Source organism: Rattus norvegicus, chromosome 8, assembly GCF_021556685.1.
Source record: "Rattus norvegicus strain SHRSP/BbbUtx chromosome 8, alternate assembly SHRSP_T2T, whole genome shotgun sequence".
Lineage (NCBI taxonomy): Eukaryota > Metazoa > Chordata > Mammalia > Rodentia > Muridae > Rattus > Rattus norvegicus.
The window spans coordinates 8287016-8312182 of NC_141541.1; positions in this window are offsets into that span (position 1 = coordinate 8287016).

A 25167-nucleotide genomic window follows, 5' to 3' on the forward strand; every position below is an offset into this window, starting at 1 on the left:
TGCCATGTGCTTACCCTAACTCCCTAGTATTTTTCAGCTTGGTGATATGAATATAGTAACGTACACTTTTAAAATTCCTTATGTTATCATCAATCTTCAGAGTGGCTTCCTCCAGCAGGACAAAGAACAGATGTAGAGATCCACAGACAGACATGCAGAGAAAGAGAGAGTCGAAATTGGAAAATTCCATCAGTTTCTTCCTGTTGGAGACTGGGGTACTCCATGGAAGATAGGGAGAAAAGACTATAAAGGTCAGAGGGGTGGAGGACACCAGGAGAATATGGCCCACTGAGGCAACTGAGCAAGTCTCACATGAGTTCAGAAAGGCTAAAGTGACAATTATTAGGTCTACATATGTTTGAAACAGGTCCTCTGCATAATTGTTATGGTTATTGGCTTGTTTTTCTAAGACTCCTAACAGTGTTTGCTCTTAGACACTTTTACTGGGTTGCCTTGTCCAGCTTTAATGTAAGAACTTTCTTCTTGTCTAATTGTGTCTTGTTTTATCCTATTTGGCTATCTTCTTTCTAGACTTATTTCTTTTTTTCTTTTTTCTTTTCTGAGAAGAACCCAGAGGGAGAGTATATCTGGGGAAGAGAGGGGTGAGAAGGAGAAGTAAGAAGATGTAAAAGGAGAGGCAAGTGTGCTTGAAATGTATTGTATTAAAGAAGATTCTATGTTCAATTAAAAATAAAGTTTATGCATTTCTTCAGTTAAATTTTTGAAAGAATATTATGAATCTAAGGTAAAACAAAAAATCAAGTAGTTGATTTTTTTTCTTCTTGTTATCATCTGTGCCCCATTACTAACTGAGTACCATAGATCTCTGTACCCAAATCCCACCCTGAGCGGGCAAGTTGTCCAGGAGTACTGAAACATCTAAAGTCAAAAGTTAGACCACCACTATTCCTTCAATCCTTGGCCCAAGAGGGACCCACCAGGAGCCCACCTGGCACAGGAACTGCAGAACAATTGGAGACATGATCATTCCAATTTCTATCTGTTCTCAGAGCTAAAATTCTGCCATGCTGTCCTTACTAAAATCTCACCCAGGTAGGGTTGGTCTCCCTGGAGTAATTTCACAGCTCTCCACACCTCAATCCCTCCTTGAGAGAGTTGATCTCCAAGGACTGTTGACACACCTAAGATCAAAGACACATATGTTCAAAGGAGGGATAATCTAGAGTCAGGGACTGCAAGACCAGCTAACACCAGAGATAACCACATGACAAGGAGCAAGCACAAGAAGATAAGCACAAGAAACCAAGGCTACTTGGCATCATAAGAATACTGTTTTCACACAACAGCAAACCCTAGAAACCCTCAAACATCTGAAAAGCAAGATCGTGATTTAAAATCACATATCGTGATGATGATAGAGGCCTTTAAGAAGGATAAGAAGGATTATAACTCCCTTAAAGAAATACAGAAAAATACAACCAAACAAGTGAAGGAATTGAACAAAATGGATCTAAAAATGGAAATAGAAACAAAAAAAAATCAGAGAAGAAGACAACCCTAGAGATAGAAAACCTAGGAAAGAGATTAGGAGTCATAGAGGCAGGCACCAGCAACACAATACAGGAGTTAGAAGAAAGAATCTCAGGCATAGACGATACCATAGAAAACATTGACGCAACAATCGAAGAAAATGCCAACTGCAAAAGCTCCTAACCCAAAACATCCAGGAAATCCAGGACACAATGAGAAGACCAAATAGTTATAGAAGAGGTATAGAAGAGAAATGGGTATAGAAGAAAGTGAAGATTCCCAACTCAAAGGACCCAGTAAATATCTTCAACAAAATTATAAAAGAAAACATCCTTAAGCTAAGAAAAATGCAATGCCCATAAACATACAAGAAGCTTACAGAACTCCAAATAGATTGGACCAGAGAAGAAATTCTTTTTGTCATATAATAATCAATACACCAAATGCACAAAACAAGGAGAAATTATTAAAAGCAGTAAGGGAAAAATGTCAAGTAACATGTAAAGGTAAACCTATCACAATTTTACCAGAGTTTTCAACATAGACTAACTATGAAACATAGAAATTCCTGGGCAGATGTGATATAGACCCTAAGGATCTGGAGGGCTGTGGGACAGCCTTAGCTCTGGTGTAGATGGAGACCAGAAGGGTCCAGCCCCAGGCCTCAGCATGGCTCCCGCATCCCGCACAACCCTAGCAGATCTCTCCTTGGATAGTCAGTGGAGCGAAAGTGGGGTCGCGCCTGTGTTTATTAGTGAGAGAACTCCTGAAAGACCGGATCTTTGTGATCATGTTTTAGGTCATGAGATCCGTGAGACAGCCCCAGGTCTGGGTGCAGACGGAAAATGAAAATGTCCTATCCCAGACTGCTCCAGAGTTTCTATACCATGTGCACTCCCAGTGGGTCACTCTTTGGATAGTCATGGATAATCAGAGGAGAGAAAGTGGGATTCCTCCTCTGGGATTAGGAGTGATGCCATTCTTCCTGGCACACTCTCCGGGAAGGTTTTGGTTCCAAAGGGCTGTGGGAAAGCCTTAGCTCTGGGCACAGATGGAGACTGGACTAAACAGAGACACTAAAAGCAAGAAGATTCTGGGTAGATGTCAAAAAGAGAATAGAAATGCCAGAAAAGGCTACTATACCCAGAAAAACTCAATTAATATAGATGGAGAAATCAAGATATTCCAAGAAAAAAACAACACAAATTTATACACCATGTTTCTACAAATCTAGCCCTACAAAGGATAATAGATGGAAAACTCTAACACAGGGAAGCTACCCCCTAGAAAAACTGAGAAAGTAACCTTGTTTCAATAAAAATAAAAGAATATAGCCATATAAATATAATTCTAACAACATAAAAAACAAGAAGCAACAATTACTGACCCTTAATATCTCTTAACATCAGTGGACTCAATTCACCAATGAAAAAATATATAGAGTAACAGATTAGATACCTAAAGAGGACCCAGCATTTTGCTGCATAAATGAAACACAACTCAGTGACAAAAACAGACATTACCCAGTGTAAAAGTTGGAAAAATAAAGTCCAAGCAAAGGATCCCAAGAATCAAGTTTGATTAGTCATTCTAATAGCAAATAAAACTGACTTTCAATCAAAAGTTATCAAAAAAGATAAGGAAGGACACTTCATAGTCATCAAAGGAAAAAACTATCAAGATGAACTCTCAATTCTGAACAGCTGTGCTCAAAATGCAAAGACACCCATGTACATAACTTTGCTAAAAGACAAAGCACTCAGTGCATCTCACACAAAAATAGTGGGAGACTTCAACTACTCTCTCTCATAAACTGATCATGGAAACAGAACCCAAGCAGAGAAAGAGTGAAACTAAAAGAAATTATGAACTAAATGGATTTAACAGATATTTGTAGAACATTTTATCTTAATACAAAAGAATATACCTTCTTCTCAGCATCTCATTCTACTTTCTCCAAAACTGTCCATATAATAGGTCACAAAACAGGCTTCAGCAGATACAGGAAGATTGAAGTAATTTCATGTATTCTATCAGATCACCATGGACTATGGCTGGTATTCAATAACAATAAAAACAACAGAAAGCCTACATATACATGTAAGCTGAACAACTCTTTTCTCAATGACAACTTGGTCAGGGAAGAAATAAAGAAATAGAAGATTTTTTAGAATTTAATGAAAATGAAGGCACAACATTCCTAAACCTATGAGACACAATAAAAGCCGTGCTAAGTGCTCAGCTCTCACTGCCTCCAAAAAGAAACATGAGAGAGAATACATAAGCAGCTTAACAGCACATCTGAATGCTCTAGAACAAAGAGAAGTAAATGCACCCAAAAGGAGTAGAAAGCAGGAAATAATCAAACACAGGGCTGAGACCAACCAAGCAGAAACAAAGAGGACTATACAAAGAATCAACAAAATGAGGAGCTGGTTCTTTGAGAAAATCAACAAGATAGATAAACCCTTAGCCAGACTAACCAGAGGGCACAGAGAGTGTATCCAAATTAACAAAATCAGAAATGAAAATGGAGACATAACAGAATCTGAGGAAATTTTAAAAAAAATCATCGAATCCTACTACAAAAGCCTACATTCAGCAGAACTAGAAAATCTGGATGAAAGGGACAATTTTCTAGCTAGATATGAGATCTAAATTAAATCAGGATGAAACAAACCATCTAAAGCATCTCACTAAAGAAATGGAGGTAGTCATTAAAAAGACTTCCATAAAAATACGAAACAAAAGAAAACAAAACAAAAACAAAACAAAGCAAAAAAAAAAAACCAACCAACCAACCAAACAAACAAACAAACAAACAAACAAAAATACCACAACCAGATTGGTGGAGTACAGAATTCTAGCAGACATTCAAAGAAGACCTAATACCAATACTCCTCAAACTATTTCACAAAATAGAAACAGAAGGAACACCATCCAATTTATTCTATGAAGCCACAGCTATGTTTATGCTTAAACCACAAAACGACCCATCAAAAAAGAGAACTTCAGACCAATTTCCCTTATGAATAATGATGCAAAAATACTCAAGAAAATTATCTCTAACCTAATCCAAGGAGACATCAAAATGATCATTCACAGCGATCAATTGTCCCAGAGATTCAGGAATGATTCAATATAAGGGAATCCATCAATGTAATTCACTACATGAAGAGATTTAAAGAAAAAAAAATATGATCACCTCATTAGATGCTGAAAAAGCATTTGACAAAATTCAACACCTCTTCATGTTAAAAGTCTTGGAAAGATCAGGAATTCAAAGCCCATACCTAATAATAGCAAGAGCAACATATAGCAAAACAGTAACCAACACCAAATAAAATGGAGAGTAATTTGAAGCAATCCCACTAAAATCAGGGACTAGACAAGGCCACTCTCTCCTTACCTATTCATTATAGTACTTGAAGTCCTAGCCAGAGCAATCAGACAACAACAGGAGTTCAAAGGGATACAAATTGGAAGCAAAGAAATCAAAATATCACTAATTCCAGATGATATGATAGTATACTTAAGTGACACCAAAAGTTCCACCATAGAGCTTCTACCTCTGAAAAACAACTTCATCAAAGTGTGTAGAAAAATTAAATCAGTAGCCTTCCTCTACTCAAAGGATATATAATTTGAGAAAGAAATAAGAAAATCAACACCCTTTACAATAGACACGAATCATATAAAATATCTTGATGGGATTCTAACCAAGCAAGTTAAAAATTTTTACAAGAACTTCAAGTTGCTGAAGAAAGAAACCTCAGAAGACCTCAGAAGATATATTAAACTCCCATGCTCATATGACTGACATTGTAAAACTGGCCACCTTACTAAAAGCAATGTAAAAGATTGAATGCAATCACCATCAAAATGTCTACTTAATTATTAAGAGATAGAAAAAGCAATTCTCAAATTTATTTGGAATAAAACAAAAACAAAAACAAAACAGGATAACAAAAACTATTCTAAACAATAAGAAAACTTCTGGAGGAATCACCATCCCTAACTTCAAGCTGTATTAAAGGGCAATCCTGATAAAATACTGCCTGGTATTGGTACAGAGACAGGAAAGTAGATTAATGGAATACAACTGAAGACCCAGAAATGAACCTACACACTATGGTTACTTTATTTTTGACAAAGGAGCTAAAAACATCCAAAGGGGGAAAAAGACAGCATTTTCAACTAATGATGGAGGTTCAACTGGCAGTCAGCATGTAGAAAAAAATTCAAATTGATCCATTATCTTCTTGTACAAAGCTCAAGTCAAAGGAGAATCAATGATCTCCACATAAAATCAGATATATTGAATCTAAGAGAAGATAAAATGGAGAAGAACCTCACAAACATGGGCACAGGGGAATATTTCATGAACCCCAATGGTTTATGCATTAAGATCAACAATTGACAACAATTGACAAATGGGACATCATAAAAGTGTAAAGCTTCTCTAAGGAAAAGGATACTGTCAATAGGACAAAATGGCAACCTACAGATTTTGAAATTACTTTTACCAACCCTATATCCAATAGAGGGGCTAATATCCAATATATACAAAGAACTCAAGAAATTAGATTCAGAGAACCAAATAACCCTATTTACTGAGCTAAACAATGAATTCTCAACTGAGGAATCCTGAATGGCTGAGAAACACCTAAGAAATGTTCAACACCCTTAATCATCAGGGAAATGCAAATCAAAATGACCCTGAGATTCTATCTTATACCAGTAAGAAAGGCTAAGATCAAAAGCACAGGTGCCAAAAGATGCTGTTGAGAATTGGAGACAGAGGAACATTCCTCCATTGCTAGTGGTATTATAAGCTGGTAGAACCACTCTTGAAAACAGTCTAGAGGTTCCTCAGAATATCCAGCATAGTACTACCTTTGGATACAGCTATACCACCTCTGGGCATATACCCAAAAAGTACTCCATCATATAACAAGGACACATGCTCCAGTATGTTTGTAGCAGCTTTATTTATGGTAGTCAGAAGCTAGAAACAACCCATATGTTCCTTAACAGAGGAATGGATACAGAAATTGTGGTACATTTACACAATGGATTACTACTCAGCTATTAAAAACAATGACTTCATGAAATTTGCAGGCAAGTGCATGTCACTAGAAAATACCATGCTGAGTTAGGTAACCCAGTCAGAAAATAATCCACATATTATTTGCTCATGATAAATGGATATTAGGAGAAAAGCTTGGAATACCAACCATACAAGTCACAGACCATGTGAAGCTCAAGAATAAGGAATACCAAAATATGGAATACCAAAATATGGATGCTTCTGTCCTACTTAGAAGTGGGAAAAAATAATTATGGGCTACCGCCCATAGGGTAGGAGGGACTTGGGAGGAAAAAAGAAGAAGGAGAGGACAAAAGAGGGTAAGATCAGGTATGGGAACAGACAGAGGAGATGTACAGAGGGTTAGGAAATTAAACAGAGGTGTTTAATCCTCTTTATACCCCCTAGGTGATAGGGAACTGGGTATAGCCACCAGAAAGTCCCAGATGCCAGGAAAGCAACAGGCTTCCATGACCCAGTATGGATGACAGAATCTAAAACACCCAACAAAAGGGGAGAAAGAAGCTGTAGAGACCATATCCAGAGGATAGGCATGTCACTCAGTTGATAGATGAATCCATCCATCCATCTCAAAAATATTAACACAGAATTGTTCCTGTCTAAAGAAAATGCAAGGACAAAGAGTTGAATAGGACAACCAGAGACTGCTCTATGTAGGGATCCAATTCCATCTGCAGACATCAAACCTAGAAAGTATTACTGATGCAAGAAGCAGTTGCTTTGGTTCCCGTGGGGGAGGACCCAGGAGCGGCAGGACCCCTGTGCCTGAGACACCACCAGAACCTGTAAGGACAGACTGGATAAACAGTTCTCTGCACCCAAATCCCGTGGGAGGGAGAGCTAAACCTACAGAGAGGCAGGCACGCCTGGGAAACCAGAAGAGACTGCACTCTGCACACATCACTGACGCCAGAGGAAAACACCAAACACCATCTGGAACCCTGGTGCACGGAGGCTCCCGGAAACGGATACGCAGATTTTCCTGGTTGCTACCGCCGCAGAGAGCTCATAGGCAGCACCCTACGAGCAAACTTGAGCCTCAGGACCACAGGTAAGACCAACTTTTCTGTTGCAAGAGACCTGCCTTGTGAACTCAGGACACACAGAGGCAAAATTCCTCTAGGACCGGGCACTTCCTGTTTACCGGGAGTCCAAACCCGCTGATCCCGGCTACCAGCAGTTCTCTGCTCCCAGACCCCATGGGAGAGAGACCTCACCGCCTGGTCAGGTGGGCACTCCTGAGGCTGCAGAGCAGAAGAGACCACCAACACTGCCCACCCCTGCCCATATCCCTGGCACAAGAGGAAACTGTATAAGGCCTCTGGGTTCCCGTGGGGGAGGGCCCAGGAGCGGCAGGACCCCTGCGCCTGAGACACCGCAGGAACCTGAAAGGACAGACCGGATAAACAATTCTCTGCACCCAAATCCCATGGGTGGGAGAGCTAAACCTACAAAGAGGCAGACACACCTGGGAAACCAGAAGAGACGGCACTCTAAACACATCTCTGACGCCAGAGGAAAACACCCCACGAGCAAACTTGAGCCTCGGGACCACAGGTAAGACCAACTTTTCTGCTGCAAGTGAGCTGCCTGGTGAACTCCAGAAACAGGCGCACAGGAACAGCTGGAGACCTGTAGATAGGAAAAACTACACGCCCGAAAGCAGAACACTCGGTCCCCATTACTGGCTGAAAGAAAATAGGAAAACAGGTCTACAGCACTCCTGACACACAGGCTTATAGGACAGTCTAGCCACTGTCAGAAATAGCAGAACAAAGTAACACTAGAGATAATCTGATGACGAGAGGCAAGCACAGGAACCCAAGCAACAGAAACCAAGACTACATGGCATCATTGGAGCCCAATTCTCCCACCAAAGCAAACACAGAATATCCAAATACACGAGAAAAGCAAGATCTAGTTTCAAAATCATATTCGATCATGATGCTGGAGGACTTCAAGAAAGACATGAATAACTCCCTTAGAGAACAAGTAGAAGCCTACAGAGAGGAATCACAAAAATCCCTGAAAGAATTCCAGGAAAACACAATCAAACAGTTGAAGGAATTAAAAATGGAAATAGAAGCAATCAAGAAAGAACACATGGAAACAACCCTGGATATAGAAAACCAAAAGAAGAGACAAGAAGCTGTAGATAAGAGCCTCACCAACAGAATACAAGAGATAGAAGAGAGAATCTCAGGAGCAGAAGATTCCATAGAAATGATTGACTCAACTGTCAAAGATAATGTAAAGCAGAAAAAGCTACTGCTCCAAAACATACAGGAAATCCAGGAGTCAATGAGAAGATCAAACCTAAGGATAATACGTATAGAAGAGAGTGAAGACTCCTAGCTTAAATACCAGTAAATATCTTCAACAAAATCATAGAAGAAAACTTCCCTAACCTAAAAAAAGAGATACCCATAGGCATACAAGAGGCCTACAGAACTCCAAATAGATTGGACCAGAAAAGAAACACCTCCCGTTACATAATAGTCAAAACACAAAACGCACAAAATAAAGAAAGAATATTAAAAGCAGTAAGGGATAAAGGTCAAGTAACATATAAAGGCAGACCTATCAGAATTACACCAGACTTTTCACCAGAACCAATGAAAGCCAGAAGATCCTGGACAGATGTCATACAGACCCTAAGAGAACACAAATGCCAGCCCAGGTTACTGTATCCTGCAAAACTCTCAATTAACATAGATGGAGAAACCAAGATATTCCATGACAAAACCAAATCAACACAATATCTTTCTACAAATCCAGTGCTACAAAGGATAATGAATGGTAAAGCCCAACATAAGGAGGCAAGCTATACCCTACCAAGAAACTAATCGTCTTGGCAACAAAACAAAGAGAAGAAAAGCACACAAACATAACCTCATCTCCAAATATGAATATAACAGGAAGCAATAATCACTATTCCTTAATATCTCTAAACATCAATGGCCTCAACTCCCCAATAAAAAGACATAGATTAACAAACTGGATACACAACGAGGACCCTGCATTCTGCTGCCTACAGGAAACACACCTCAGAGACAAAGACAAACACTACCTCAGAGTGAAAGGCTGGAAAACAACTTTCCAAGCAAATGGTCAGAAGAAGCAAGCTGGAGTAGCCATTCTAATATCAAATAAAATCAATTTTCAACTAAAAGTCATCAAAAAAGATAAGGAAGGACACTTCATATTCATCAAAGGAAAAATCCACCAAGATGAACTCTCAATCCTAAATATCTATGCCCCAAATACAAGGGCACCTACATAAGTAAAAGAAACCTTACTAAAGCTCAAAACACACATTGCACCTCACACAATAATAGTGGGAGATTTCAACACCCCACTCTCATCAATGGACAGATCATGGAAACAGAAATTAAACAGAGACGTAGACAGACTAAGAGAAGTCATGAGCCAAATATACTTAACAGATATTTATAGAACATTCTATCCTAAAACAAAAGGATATACCTTTTTCTCACCTCCTCATGGTACTTTCTCCAACATTGACCATATAATTGGTCAAAAAACGGGCCTCAACAGGTACAGAAAGATAGAAATAATCACATGCATGCTATCAGACCACCACGGCCTAAAACTGGTGTTCAATAACAATAAGGGAAGAATGCCGACATATACGTGGAAATTGAACAATGCTCTACTCAATGATAACCTGGTCAAGGAAGAAATAAAGAAAGAAATTTAAAAAAGTCTTTTTAGAATTTAATGAAAATGAAGGTACAACATACCCAAACTTATGGGACACAATGAAAGCTGTGCTAAGAGGAAAACTCATAGCGCTGAGTGCCTGCAGAAAGAAACAGGAAAGAGCATATATCAGCAGCTTGACAGCATACCTAAAAGCTCTAGAACAAAAAGAAGCAAATACACCGAAGAGGAGATAGAAGGCAGGAAATAATTAAACTCAGAGCTGGAATCAACAAGTAGATACAAAAAGGACCATAGAAAGAATCAACAGAACCAAAAGTTGGTTCTTTGGGAAAATCAACAAGATAGATAAACCCTTAGCCAGACTAACAAGAGGACACAGAGAGTGTGTCCAAATTAACAAAATCAGCAATGAAAAGGGAGACATAACTACAGATTCAGAGGAAATTCAAAAAATCATCAGATCTTACTATAAAAGCCTATATTCAACAAAACTTGAAAATCTGCAGGAAATGGACAATTTCCTAGACAGATACCAGGTACCGAAGTTAAATCAGGAATAGATAAACCAGTTAAACAACCCCATAACTCCTAAGGAAATAGAAACAGTTATTAAAGGTCTCCCAACCAAAAAGAGCCCAGGTCCAGATGGGTTTAGTGCAGAATTCTATCAGACCTTCATAGAAGACATCATACCAATATTATCCAAAATATTCCACAAAATTGAAACAGATGGAGCACTACCGAATTCCTTCTATGAAGCCACAATTCCTCTTATACCTAAACCACACAAAGACCCAACAAAGAAAGAGACCTTCAGACCAATTTCCCTTATGAATATCGACGCAAAAATACTCAATAAAATTCTGGCAAACCGAATCCAAGAGTACGTCAAAGCAATCATCCACCATGATCAAATAGGCTTCATCCCAGGCAGGCAGGGATGGTTTAATATATGGAAAACCATCAACGTGATCCATTATATAAACAAAATGAAAGAACAAAATCACATGATCATTTCATTAGATGCTGAGACAGCATTTGACAAAATTCAACACCCCTTCATGATAAAAGTCCTGGAAAGAATAGAAATTCAAGGCCCATACCTAAACATAGTAAAAGCCATATACAGCAAACCAGTTGCTAACATTAAACTAAATGGAGAGAAACTTGAAGCAATCCCACTAAAATCAGGGACCAGACAAGGCTGCCCACTCTGTCCCTACTTATTCAATATAGTTCTATCCAGAGTAATTAGACAACAAAAGGAGGTCAAGTGGATACAGATCAGAAAAGAAGAGGTCAAAATATCACTATTTCCAGATGATATGATATTTTATTTAAGTGATCCCAAAAGTTCCATCAGAGAACTATCAAAGCTGATAAACAACTTCAGCAAAGTGGCTGGGTACAAAAGTAACTCAAATAATTCAGTAGCCTTCCTCTACACAAAAGAGAAACAAGCCGAGAAAGAAATTAGGGAAACGACACCCTTCATAATAGACCCAAATAATATAAAGTACCTCGGTGTGACTTTAACCAAGCAAGTAAAAGATCTGTACAGTAAGAACTTCAAGACTCTGAAGAAAGAAATTGAAGAAGTCCTCAAAAGATGGAAAGATCTCCCATGCTCATGGATTGGCAGGAATAATATAGTAAAAATGGCCATTTTACCAAAAGCGATCTACAGATTCAATGCAATGCCCATCAAAATACCAATCCAATTCTTCAAAGAGTTTGAGAGAACAATTTGCAAATTCATCTGGAATAACAAAAAACCCAGGATAGCTAAAACTATTCTCAACAATAAAAGGACGTCAGGGGGAATCACTATCCCTGAACTCAAGCAGTATTACAGAGTAATAGTGATAAAAACTGCATGGTATTGGTACAGAGTCAGACAGATAGACCAATGGAACAGAATTGAAGACCCAGAAATGAACCCACACACCTATGGTCACTTGATTTTTGACAAAGGAGCCAAAATCATCAAATGGAAAAAAGACAGGATTTTCAGCAAATGGTGCTGGTTCAACTGGAGGTCAACATGCAGAAGAATGCAGATCGAACCATGCTTATCATCCTGTACAAAGCTTAAGTCCAAGTAGATCAAGGACCTCCACATTAAACCAGATACACTCAAACTAATAGAAGAAAAACTAGGGAAGCATCTGGAACACATGGGCACTGGAGAAAATTTCCTGAACAAAACACCAATGGCTTATGCTCTAAGATCAAGAATCGACAAATGGGACCTCATGAAACTGCAAAGCTTCTGTAAGGCAAAGGACACTGTGGTTAGGACAAAACGGCAACCAACAGATTGGGAAAAGATCTTTACCAATCCTACAACCGATAGAGGCCTTATATCCAAAATATACAAAGAACTCAAGAAGTTAGACCGCAGGGAGGCAAATAACCCTATTAAAAAATGGGGTTCAGAACTAAACAAACAATTCACAGCCGAGGAATGCCGAATGGCTGAGAAACACCTAACGAAATGTTCAACATCTATAGTCATAAGGGAAATGCAAATCAAAACAATCCTGAGTTTTCACCTCACACAAGTGAGAATGGCTTAGATCAAAAACTCAGGTGACAGCAGATGCTGGCGAGGATGCGGAGAAAGAGGAACACTCCTCCATTGTTGGTGGGATTGGAGACTGGTACAACCATTCTGGAAATCAGTGTGGAGGTTCCTCAGAAAATTGGACATTGAACTGCCTGAGGATCCAGCTATACCTCTCTTGGGCATATACCCAAAAGATGCCCCAACATATAAAAAAGACACATGCTCCACTATGTTCATCGCAGCCTTATTTATAATAGCCAGATGCTGGAAAAACCCAGATGCCCTTCAACAGAGGAATGGATACAGACAATGTTGTACATCTACACAATGGATTATTACTCAGCTATCAAAACAATGACTTTATGAAATTCGTAGGCAAATGGTCGGAACTGGAAAATATCATCCTGAGTGAGGTAACCCAATCACAGAAAAACACACATGGTATGCACTCATTGATAAGTGGTTATTAGCCCAAATACTTGAATTACCCTAGATGCCTAGAACAAATGAAACTCAAGACGGATGATCAAAATGTGAATGTTTCACGCCTTCTTTAAAAGGGGAACAAGAATACCCTTGGCAGGCAAGAGAGAGGCAAAGATTAAAACAGAGACTGAAGGAACACCCATTCAGAGCCTGCCCCACATGTGGCCCATGCATATACAGCCATCCAATTAGACAAGATAGATGAAGCAAAGAAGTGCAGGCCGACAGGAGCCGGATGTAGATGTCTCCCGAGAGACACAGCCAGAATACAACAAACACAGAGGCGTATGCCAGCAGCAAACCACTGAATTGAGAATAGGACCCCCATTGAAGGAATTTGAGAAAGAACTGGAAGAACTTGGAGGGGCTCGAGACCTCATATGTACAACAATGCCAAGCAACCAGAGCTTCCAGTGACTAAGCCATTACCTAAAGACTATACATGGACTGACCCTGGACTCTGTCCTCATAGGTAGCAATGAATATCCTAGTAAGAGCACCAGTGGAAGGGGAAGCCCTGGGTCCTGCTAAGACTGAACCCCCAGTGAACTAGATTGTTGGGGGGAGTGCAACAAGGGGGGCGGATTGGGAGGGGAACACCCATAAAAAAGGGGAGGGGAGATGGAGATGTTTGCCTGGAAACTGGGAAAGGGAATAACACTCGAAATGTATATAAGAAATACTCAAGTTAATAAAAAAATAAATAAATAAAATAAAAAATAAAGAAGCTGTTGCTTACAGGAACCTGGTCTAGCTGTTTCTTGATAGACTCTGCCAGAGCCTGACCAATACAGATGTGGATGCTGCTAACCAACCATCAGACTGAGCACAGTGATCGTGTTGTAAAATTATATTAAATGGTTTTCTTTTACCCCCACTATATCCAGCACTGCAGTGCTCCAAGATACTTGCTGGATATCTTGCCAGAAGCACACATCCCAGCTCTGTGGCAGCCCTATGTCTCCACTGCCACACTCATAAACTAAATTCTCCACAAGAAAGAACTCATAATTGAATAACCTCTGATCCAATTGATAAGATATAATTGCCCCTGTAAAGATACAAAGCCCTGAACACATCCATCCCTCAAGAATATTCATAACAACCCATAAATGGACAGAGTGGAATCTTAACATCAGCTTCCATGTTCTCTCCATGGTTACTCTATCTTTTCCTTCCGGTCTCCTCCTCTTCCTTCAAACTTTTCTTCTGCTCATCCTTCTCATCTAATGGCAGGCCTCATTCTATCTTGTATGCCTTCACCTGCATAATGAGTTCATTCCATAGGGCCATAATGGAGGAATTAGGGGAAAGAATGAAATAGCTTAAGTGGTTTAAAAACCTATAGAAAGAACAACAATATCAACCAACCAGACCACACCCTCCCAGGAGCTCCCAGGAACTAAACCACCAACAAAAGGGTGCACATGACTCTAGCTGTAGAGTAGCATAGGATGGGAGGTCCTTGGTCCCGTAAAGGCTAGATGCCTCAATATAGGGGAATGCTCGGATAGTAAGGCAAGAGTGAGTACACGGGTTGGTATGGGAGCTGCCTCATAGAAACTTTAGTAAGGGGGATGAGATATGAGGTATACAGAGTGGGAACCAGGAAGGAGGATAACATTTGAAATGTAAATAAATAAAATAGGCAATAAAAACATTTTCTTTGTCTGACATCATATCAATTCATTTAAAAATCTTTTATGCCTGAGATTATCTCTTTCATCTCTTATAGTCTGTTCATTATTCTTGCATCTGTAGTTCTTATTCACTTACCTATATTTTTCATTTCCTGAATTCCTTAAGGTTTTGTTGTCTTTATTGTTTTAATTCCACTTTTAAATCTTGCACAGTTTCCCTTACCTGTTATTTTTTTTTTCTTTTCTTGTCATTCTTTGGGGGAACATATTGATTTCCTCCAATTGTTTATTTGTCCTTTTCTCAAATTCTTTAAGGGATTTGATTTTTAATTTCCTCTATAAGGACCTCGGTCATGTTCATAAAGTTTGTTTTAAGGTAGTTTTCTTGTGCTTCAGCTGCATAGAAATATTTAGGTCTTGCTGTCATAGGATAACAAACTAAAATAGAAAGAACATATACAAATTTAAAAAATTATAACTCAGAAGTATAACAGACACTGAAGAAATCCTAAGAATTTCCAAAAACCTGTATCCCAGAACACTTGAAAATCTAAAAGTAATGGATAATATTCTTGATAGATAACATTTATCAAAGTTAAATCAAGGTAAAAACAAATTGAATTAAAACACCTAAAGAAATAGAAGCAGTCATTAAATGTTTGCCAAGAAAAAAGTCCAGTGTTGTAGTATAGAACTCTACCAGGCTTTCAAAAGAGAGCTAGTACTAATACTCATCAAATTATTCTGTAAAATCAACAAAGCAGAGGGAACATTGTTCTATTCATTTTATGAGGCCACAATCATCATATTACACAAACCACACAGACTCAAGAAATAAAGAAAAAAGTACAGATAAATTTTTATCATGATAATTAATAGAAAAACATTCAATAAAATACTCACAAACCAAATTCAAGAGCACAAACAAAATCATTTATCATTATGCTAGTGATGTAGGGATGATTCAGCAATATAAATCTGTCAATGAAATTCACTATATTAACCAGCTGAAAAAGGAAAAATATGACATGATCTTCTCACTAGATGCTAAACATTTTTTTGACAAAATAAAAAACTCTTTCACAATAAAAGTCTAAGAGAGATCAGGGACACAGAGGGCATACCTAAACATAAGAAAGAAGATATGCAACACACAATTATCCAGTACCAAATTAAATGAAGAAAACTTCAGAGCAATTCCAGCAATATCAGGAAAAAGAGAAAGCTCTCCCCTCAATATCAATTCAATGTATTTCTTCAAATTTCAGCTAGAGCAATAAGACAAAAAAGATCAAGCAGATTTTCTTTGTGCACCTCTGCCAAGGCAGGCAAAGGACCTCTGATGATGAAGGACCCCTCCCTGTCACACTAATCATATCTCCATTCTGGTCTGCACCTCCACAGAGCAGATCTGCTCCCCTTATCAGCCCAGAGACTGCAGATCTCCCAGGAAATACACTTCAATCAGGGACACAGGATTCAGGCTCCAGATAGAGACACCCAGGCCAGTTAACACCAGAGATAACCAGATGAAAAGAGGCAAGTAAAAGTACATAAGCAATAGGAAGTAAGTATTTTGGCACCATTAAAACCCAGCTCTCCCATCACAGTAAGGCCTGGATACCCTAACATACCTAAAAGCATGATGCTGACATAAAATCCCTTTTCATGAAAATAATAGAGGCTTTTAAGGAGCATGTAAATAACTCAATGAAATACAGGGAATCATAGACAAACAGGTAGAAGCACTTAAAGATGAAACAAATAAATCATCTAAAGAAATACAGGAAAACCTAATCAAACAAGTAAAGAAATTGAACAAATCAATCCAAACTTTTTAACAAAGACTCTTAAGAGCAAGCAGATCCTGGAAAGATGTCATTCAGACCTTAAGAGACATAAATTCCAGCCCAGGCTACTACACACAGCAAAACTTTCAATAGTCATAGATGTAGAAGCCAAATATTCCATTATATATAATGGAAAGAAATTAATCACTTCAAAACAAAACCAAAACAAGAGAGAATCACACACACACACACACACACACACACACACACACACACACACACAAACACACTATATATATATATATATATATATATATATATATATATCATATCCAACAACTAAAATAACAAACCAACAATCATCTGTATTCAATATCTTTCAATATCAATGGACTGACTTCCCAATCAAAAGACAGGTTAACAGACTGGATATGCAAACAAGTTCCAGCATTTGCTGCATAGAAGAAACATACCTCAGTGACAAAGACAGACAGTACTTAAGAGTAAAAATTCAAAACCTGTTTTCCAAGCAAATGGACCACAAAAAGAAGCTGGAGTAGCCATTTTAGTATCCAATAAAATTTACTTTCAACCAAAGTAATCAAAAGAAATGGGGAAAGACCCTTCGTACTCATCAAAGGAAAAATCCACTCAGATAAACTCTCAATTCTCAACATCCTTGCCCCAAATGCAATGGAACACAAATTCATAAAACAAACAAACACACACACATAACCCACAAAACACACATTGAGCCTCACACAAAAATAGCAGGAGACTTCAACACACCGCTCTCACCAATAGACCATTGACATAGAAACTAAAAGAGACACAATAAAACTAACAGAAGTTATGAACCAAATGGACTTAACTAATATCTACAGGAAGTTTCACCCTAAAATTACATATTTTCAGAGCCTCATTGGGAAATTTTCCAAAATTGGTGATCTAGTCTGGCACAAAACAAACCTCCATAAATACAAGGAGATTGAAATGATCCCATGCATCCTATTAGATAACCATGGACTAAGGCTGTTCTTCAATAACAGCAAAACCAGAAAGCCCACATGCCCAAGGAAGCTAAACAACTGTCTACTCAATGACAGCTTAGTCAAGAAAGAATTAAAGAAAGGAATGTAAGACTTTCTAGAATTCAGTGAAAATGAAGACACAACACACCCAAACCGGGCACAATGAAGCAAGGCTAATAGCACTAAGTGCCCTACCAAAGAAATTGGAAAGATCCTACACTAGCAACTTTACAGAACATCCGAAAGATATAGAAGAAAAGGAAGCAAACACACTCAAGAGGAGTAGACCACAGGAAGTAATCAATCTCAGGGCTTAAATTAACCAATTAGAAACAAAGAGAATGATACAAAGAATTGGTTAACGAATGGGAAACCAGGAAAGGGGTTAACATTTGAAATGTAAATTAAAAAAGTATCAACAAAACTGAAAGCTGGTTCTTTGAGAAAATCAACAAGATAGATAAAGTCTTAGCCAAAATAACTAAAGAAAAAGAGACAGTATTCAAATGAACAAAATCAGAAATTAAAAGAGAGAAATAAAAAAAGAAAATGAAGAAATGAAAAAATCATCAGTTCTTATTTTAAAAGCCTATACTCAACAAAACTGAAAAAAAATCTAGATGAAATGGATGATTTTCTAGACAGATACTACATATCAAAGTTGTCAAGAGCAGGTAAACTATGTAAAGAGTCCCATAAACAATGAAGAAATAGAAACAATCATAAAAACTGTTCCAACAATAACAACAACAAAGATAGGGCCAGATGGTTTTATAGCAGAATTTTACCAGAATTTCTAAGGAGAGCTAATATCAATATTTCTCAAAATATTCTATGAATTTAAAAAAGAAGGAACACTACCTAATTCATTCTATGAAGCTGTAGTTAAACCACACTAGGACACAACAAAGAAAGAAGACTTCAGACCAATTTATCTTATGAATATTGATGCAAAAGTATTCAATACAATTATCCCAATCCAAATCCAAGAACCTATCAAAACCATCATTCAAAAAGGTCAAGTAGGTTTCACCTTAGGGATGCAGTAATGGTTCAATTTAGGAAAATACATCAACACAATCCACTGTATAAAGAAACTCCAAGAAAAAAAATCAAACATCCTCTTAATAGATACAGAAAATGGCTTTGAGAAAATCCAACACTTTTCTATAATAAAAGTCTTAGATCAGGAATTCAATGGCCCATACTTAAACATAGTGAAAGCGATATACAGCAAGTCAATAGACAATATCAAACTCCATAGAGATAAACCTGATACATCTTATTAAAATCAAGAAGAAAAAAAAGCTGTGCACTCTGTCCCTATCTATTCAATATAGTACTCAAACTTATAGTTAGAGCAACAAAAGGAGACCCTTCAACAGAGGAATGGATACAGAAAATGTGGTACATGTATACAAAATCAATGACTTTATGAAATTCACAGGTAAATGGATGGAACTGGAAAATATCATCCTGAGTGAGGTAACCCAATCACAGAAAAACACACCTGGTCAGCACTCATTGATAAGTGGATATTAGCCCAAATTCTAGAATTACCCTAGATGTACAGAACACATGAAATTCAAGAAGGAAGCCCAAAATGCGAATTCTTCACTCCTTCTTTAAAAGGGGAAAAAGAATACCCTTGGCAGGGAATAGGGAGGCAAAGTTTAGAACAGAGGCAGAAGGAACACCCATTCAGAGCCTACCACACATGTGGCCCATACATATACAGACACCCAATTAGATAAGATGGATGAAGCAAAGAAGTGTAGGCCGACAGGAACCAGATGTTGATCTCTCCTGAGAGACACAACCAGAATACAGCAAATACATAGGTGAATGCCAGCAGCAAACCACTGAACTGACAATGGGACCCCCATTGAAGGAATCAGAGAAAGGACTGAACGAGCGTGAAGGGTCTTGAGACCCCATGTGAACAACAATGCCAACAAACCAGAGCTTCCAGGAACTAAGCCACTACCCAAAGATTGTACATGGACTGACTCTGTGCTCCAACATCATAGGTAACAATGAATATTTCAGTAAGAGCACCACTGGAAGGGGAAGCCTTTGGTCCTGCCAAAACTGAACCCCCAGTGAACATGATTGTTGGGGAGAGGGTGGTAACGTAGGTAGGATTTGGAGGGGAACACCCATAGAGAAGGGGAGGAGTAGTGTTTAGGGGGATGTTGGCCCGGAAAATGGGAAAGGGAATAATAATCGAAATGTAAATAAGAAATACTCAAGTTGGCAGCTCACTACTCCCAAACGCCGTGGGAGAGAGACCTCACTGCCTGGACAGGTGGTCACTCCTGAGACTGCACAGTAAAGAGACCACCAACACTGACCACCCCTCCCCACATCCCTGGCCCAAGAGGAAACTGTATATGGCCTCTGGAATCCGGTAGATAAGGGCACTGGAGCTGCAGGTCCCCTGTGCCCAAGACACTGCCAGAATTTGAAGGGACCGAATCAACAGTTCTCTGCACCCAAATTCCATGGGAGGGAGAGCTAAATCTTCAGAGAGGCAGACACTCCTGGGAAGCCAGAAGAGACTACACTCTGCCTACATTTCTGACTCCAGAGGAAGACACTAAACGCCATCTGGGAACCTGGTGAACAGGGCTCCTGGAAAGGGTGGCACAGGTCCTCCTGGTTGCTGCCCTCACAGAAAGCTCATAAGCAACACCCCACGAGCAAACTTGAGCCTCGGGACCACAGGTAAGACCAACTTTTCTGCTGCAAGTGACCTGTCTGGTGAACTCAGGACACCGGCCCACAGGAACAGCTGAAGACCTGTAGACAGGAAAAACTACAGGCTCGAAAGCAGAACACTCTGTTCCCATAACTGGCTGAAAGAAAACAGGAAAACAGATCTACAGCCCTCCTGACACACAGGCATATAGGACAGTCTAGCCACTGTAAGAAATAGCAGAACAAAGTAACAACAGAGACAATCTGATGGCAAGAGACAAGCGCAGGAAACCAAGCAACAGAAACCAAGACTACATAGCATCATCAGAGCCCAATTCTCCCACCAAAGTAAACACTGAATATCTAAACACACCAGAAAAGCAAAATCTAGATTTAGAATCATATTTGGCTTCCTGGTTGCTGCCGCCACATAGAGCTCATGGGCAGCACCCCGCGAGCAAACTTGAGCCTTGGGACCACAGGTAAGACCAACATTTCTGCTGCAAGTAACCTGCCTGGTGAACTCGGGACACACAGAGGCAGAATTACTCTAGGACCGGGCACTCCCTGTGTTTACTGGGAGTCCCACACCCGCTGATTCTGGCCAGCAGCAGCTCTCTGCTCCCAGATCCCATAGGAGAGAGACCTCACCGCCTGGTCAGGTGGGCACTCCTGAGGCTGCAGAGTGGAAGAGACCACCAACACTGCCCATCCCTGCCCACATCCCTGGCCCAAGAGGAAACTGTATAAGGCCACTGGGTTCCCGTGGGGGAGGGCCCAGGAGCGGCAGGACCCCTGCGCCTGAGACACCGCCGGAAACTGAAGGAACAGACCGGACAAACAGTTCTCTGCACCAAAATCCCATGGGAGGGAGAGCTAAACCTTCAGAGAGGCAAACACGCCTGGGAAACCAGAAGAGACTGCACTCTGCACACATTACTGATTCCAGAGGAAAACACCAAACGCCATCTGGAACTCTGGTGCACTGAAGCTCCAGGAAACGGCAGCACAGATCTTCCTGGTTGCTGCCGCCGCAGAGAGCTCGTGGGCAGCACCCCGCGAGCAAACTTGAGCCTTGGGACCACAGGTAAGTCCAACTTTTCTGCTGCAAGTGACCTGCCTTGTGAACTCAAGACACAGGTCCACAGGAACAGCTGAAGAACTGTTGAGAGGAAAAACTACACGCCCGAAAGCAGAACACTCTGTCCCCATAACAGGCTGAAAGAAAACAGGAAAACAGGTCTACAGCACTCCTGACACACAGGCTTATAGGACAGTCTAGCCACTGTCAGAAATAGCAGAACAAAGTAACACTAGAGATAATCTGATGGCGAGAGGCAAGCGCAGGAACCCAAGCAACAGAAACCAAGACTACATGGCATCATCGGAGCCCAATTCTCCCATCAAAACAAACATGGAATATCCAAACACACCAAAAAGCAAGATCTAGTTTCAAAATCATATTTGATCATGATGCTGGAGGACTTCAAGAAGGACGAGAAGAACTCCCTTAGAGAACAAGTAGAAGCCTACAGAGAGGAATCGCAAAAATCCCTGAAAGAATTCCAGGAAATCATAAATAAACAAGTAGAAGCCCATAGAGAGGAGTCACAAAAATCCCTGAAAGAATTCCAGGAAAACACAATCAAATAGTTGAAGGAATTAAAAATGGAAATAGAAGCAATCAAGAAAGAACACATGGAAACAACCCTGGATACAAAAAACCAAAAGAAGAGACAAGGAGCTGTAGATAAGAGCTTCACCAACAGAATACAAGAGATGGAAGAGAGAATCTCAGGAGCAGATGATTCCATAGAAATCATTGACTCAACTGTCAAAGATAATGTAAAGCAGAAAAAACAACTGGTCCAAAACATAGAGGAAATCCAGGAGTCAATGAGAAGATCAAACCTAAGGATAATACGTATAGAAGAGAGTGAAGACTCCCAGCTCAAAGGACCAGTAAATATCTTCAACAAAATCATAGAAGAAAACTTCCCTAACCTAAAAAAAGAGATACCCATAGGCATACAAGAAGCCTACAGAACTCCAAGTAGATTGGACCAGAAAAGAAACACCTCCTGTCACATAATAATCAAAACACCAAACGCACAAAATAAAGAAAGAATATTAAAAGCAGTAAGGGAAAAAGGTCAAGTAACATATAAAGGCAGACCTATCAGAATCACACCAGACTTTTTGCCAGAAACTATGAAGGCCAGAAGATCCTGGACTGATGTCATACAGACCCTAAGAGAACACAAATGCCAGCCCAGGTTACTGTATCCTGCAAAACTCTCAATTAACATAGATGGAGAAACCAAGATATTCCATGACAAAACCAAATTTACACAATATCTTTCTACAAATCCAGCACTACAACGGATAATAAATGGTAAATCCCAACATAAGGAGGCAAGCTATACCCTAGAAGAAGCAAGAAACTAATCGTCTTGGCAACAAAACCAAGAGAAGAAAAGCACACAAACATAACCTCACATCCAAATATGAATAAAACACGAAGCAATAATCACTATTCCTTAATATCTCTCAACATCAATGAACTCAACTCCCCAATAAAAAGACATAGATTAACAAACTGGATACGCAACGAGGACCCTGCATTCTGCTGCCTACAGGAAACACACCTCAGAGACAAAGACAGGCACTACCTCAGAGTGAAAGGCTGGAAAACAACTTTCCAAGCAAATGGTCAGAAGAAGCAAGCTGGAGTAGCCATTCTAATATCAAATAAAATCAATTTTCAACTAAAAGTCATCAAAAAAGATAAGGAAGGACACTTCATATTCATCAAAGGAAAAATCCACCAAGATGAACTCTCAATCCTAAATATATATGCCCCAAATACAAGGGTGCCTACATACGTAAAAGAAACCTTACTAAAGCTCAAAACACACATTGCACCTCACACAATAATAGTAGGATATTTCAACACCCCACTCTCATCAATGGACAGATCATGGAAACAAATTAAACAGAGAGGTAGAGGGACTAAGAGAAGTCATGAGCCAAATGGACTTAACAGATATTTATAGAACAATCTATCCTAAAGCAAAGGATATACCTTCTTCTCAGATCCTCATGGTACTTTCTCCAAAATTGACCATATAATTGGTCAAAAAACGGGCCTCAACAGGTACAGAAAGATAGAAATAATCACATGCATGCTATCAGACCACCACGGCCTAAAACTGGTGTTCAATAACAATAAGGGAAGAATGCCGACATATATGTGGAAATTGAACAATGCTCTACTCAATGATAACCTGGTCAAGGAAGAAATAAAGAAAGAAATTAAAAAAAGTCTTTTTAGAATTTAATGAAAATGAAGGTACAACATACCCAAACTTATGGGACACAATGAAAGCTGTGCTAAGAGGAAAACTCATAGCGCTGAGTGCCTGCAGAAAGAAACAGGAAAGAGCATATGTCAGCAGCTTGACAGCATACCTAAAAGCTCTAGAACAAAAAGAAGCAAATACACCTAAGAGGAGTAGAAGGCAGGAAATAATTAAACTCAGAGCTGGAATCAAACAAGTAGATACAAAAAGGACCATAGAAAGAATCAACAGAACCAAAAGTTGGTTCTTTGGGAAAATCAACAAGATAGATAAACCCTTAGCCAGACTAACAAGAGGACACAGAGAGTGTGTCCAAATTAACAAAATCAGCAATGAAAAGGGAGACATAACTACAGATTCAGAGGAAATTCAAAATATCATCAGATCTTACTATAAAAGCCTATATTCAACAAAACTTGAAAATGTGCAGGAAATGGACAATTTCCTAGACAGATACCAGGTACCGAAGTTAAATCAGGAACAGATAAACCAGTTAAACAACCCCATAACTCCTAAGGAAATAGAAGCAGTCATTAAAGGTCTCCCAACCAAAAAGAGCCCAGGTCCAGACGGGTTTAGTGCAGAATTCTATCAGACCCTCATAGAAGACATCATACCAATATTATCCAAAATATTCCACAAAATTGAAACAGATGGAGCACTACCGAATTCCTTCTATGAAGCCACAATTCCTCTTATACCTAAACCACACAAAGAGCCAACAAAGAAAGAGAACTTCAGACCAATTTCCCTTATGCATATCGACGCAAAAATACTCCATAAAATTCTGGCAAACCGAATCCAAGAGTACGTCAAAACAATCATCCACCATGATCAAGTAGGCTTCATCCCAGGCATGCAGGGATGGTTTAATATACGGAAAACCATCAACGTTATCCATTATATAAACAAAATGAAAGAACAAAACCACGTGATCATTTCATTAGATGCTGAGACAGCATTTGACAAAATTCAACACCCCTTCATGATAAAAGTCCTGGAAAGAATAGGAATTCAAGGCCCATACCTAAACATAGTAAAAGCCATATACAGCAAACCAGTTGCTAAAATTAAACTAAATGGAGAGAAACTTGACGGAATCCCACTAAAATCAGGGACTAGACAAGGCTGCCCACTCTCTCCCTATTTATTCAATATAGTTCTTGAAGTTCTAGCTAGAGCAATCAGACAACAAAAGGAGGTCAAGTGGATACAGATCGAAAAGAAGAAGTCAAAATATCATTATTTGCAGATGATATGATAGTATATTTAAGTGATCCCCAAAGTTCCACCAGAGAACT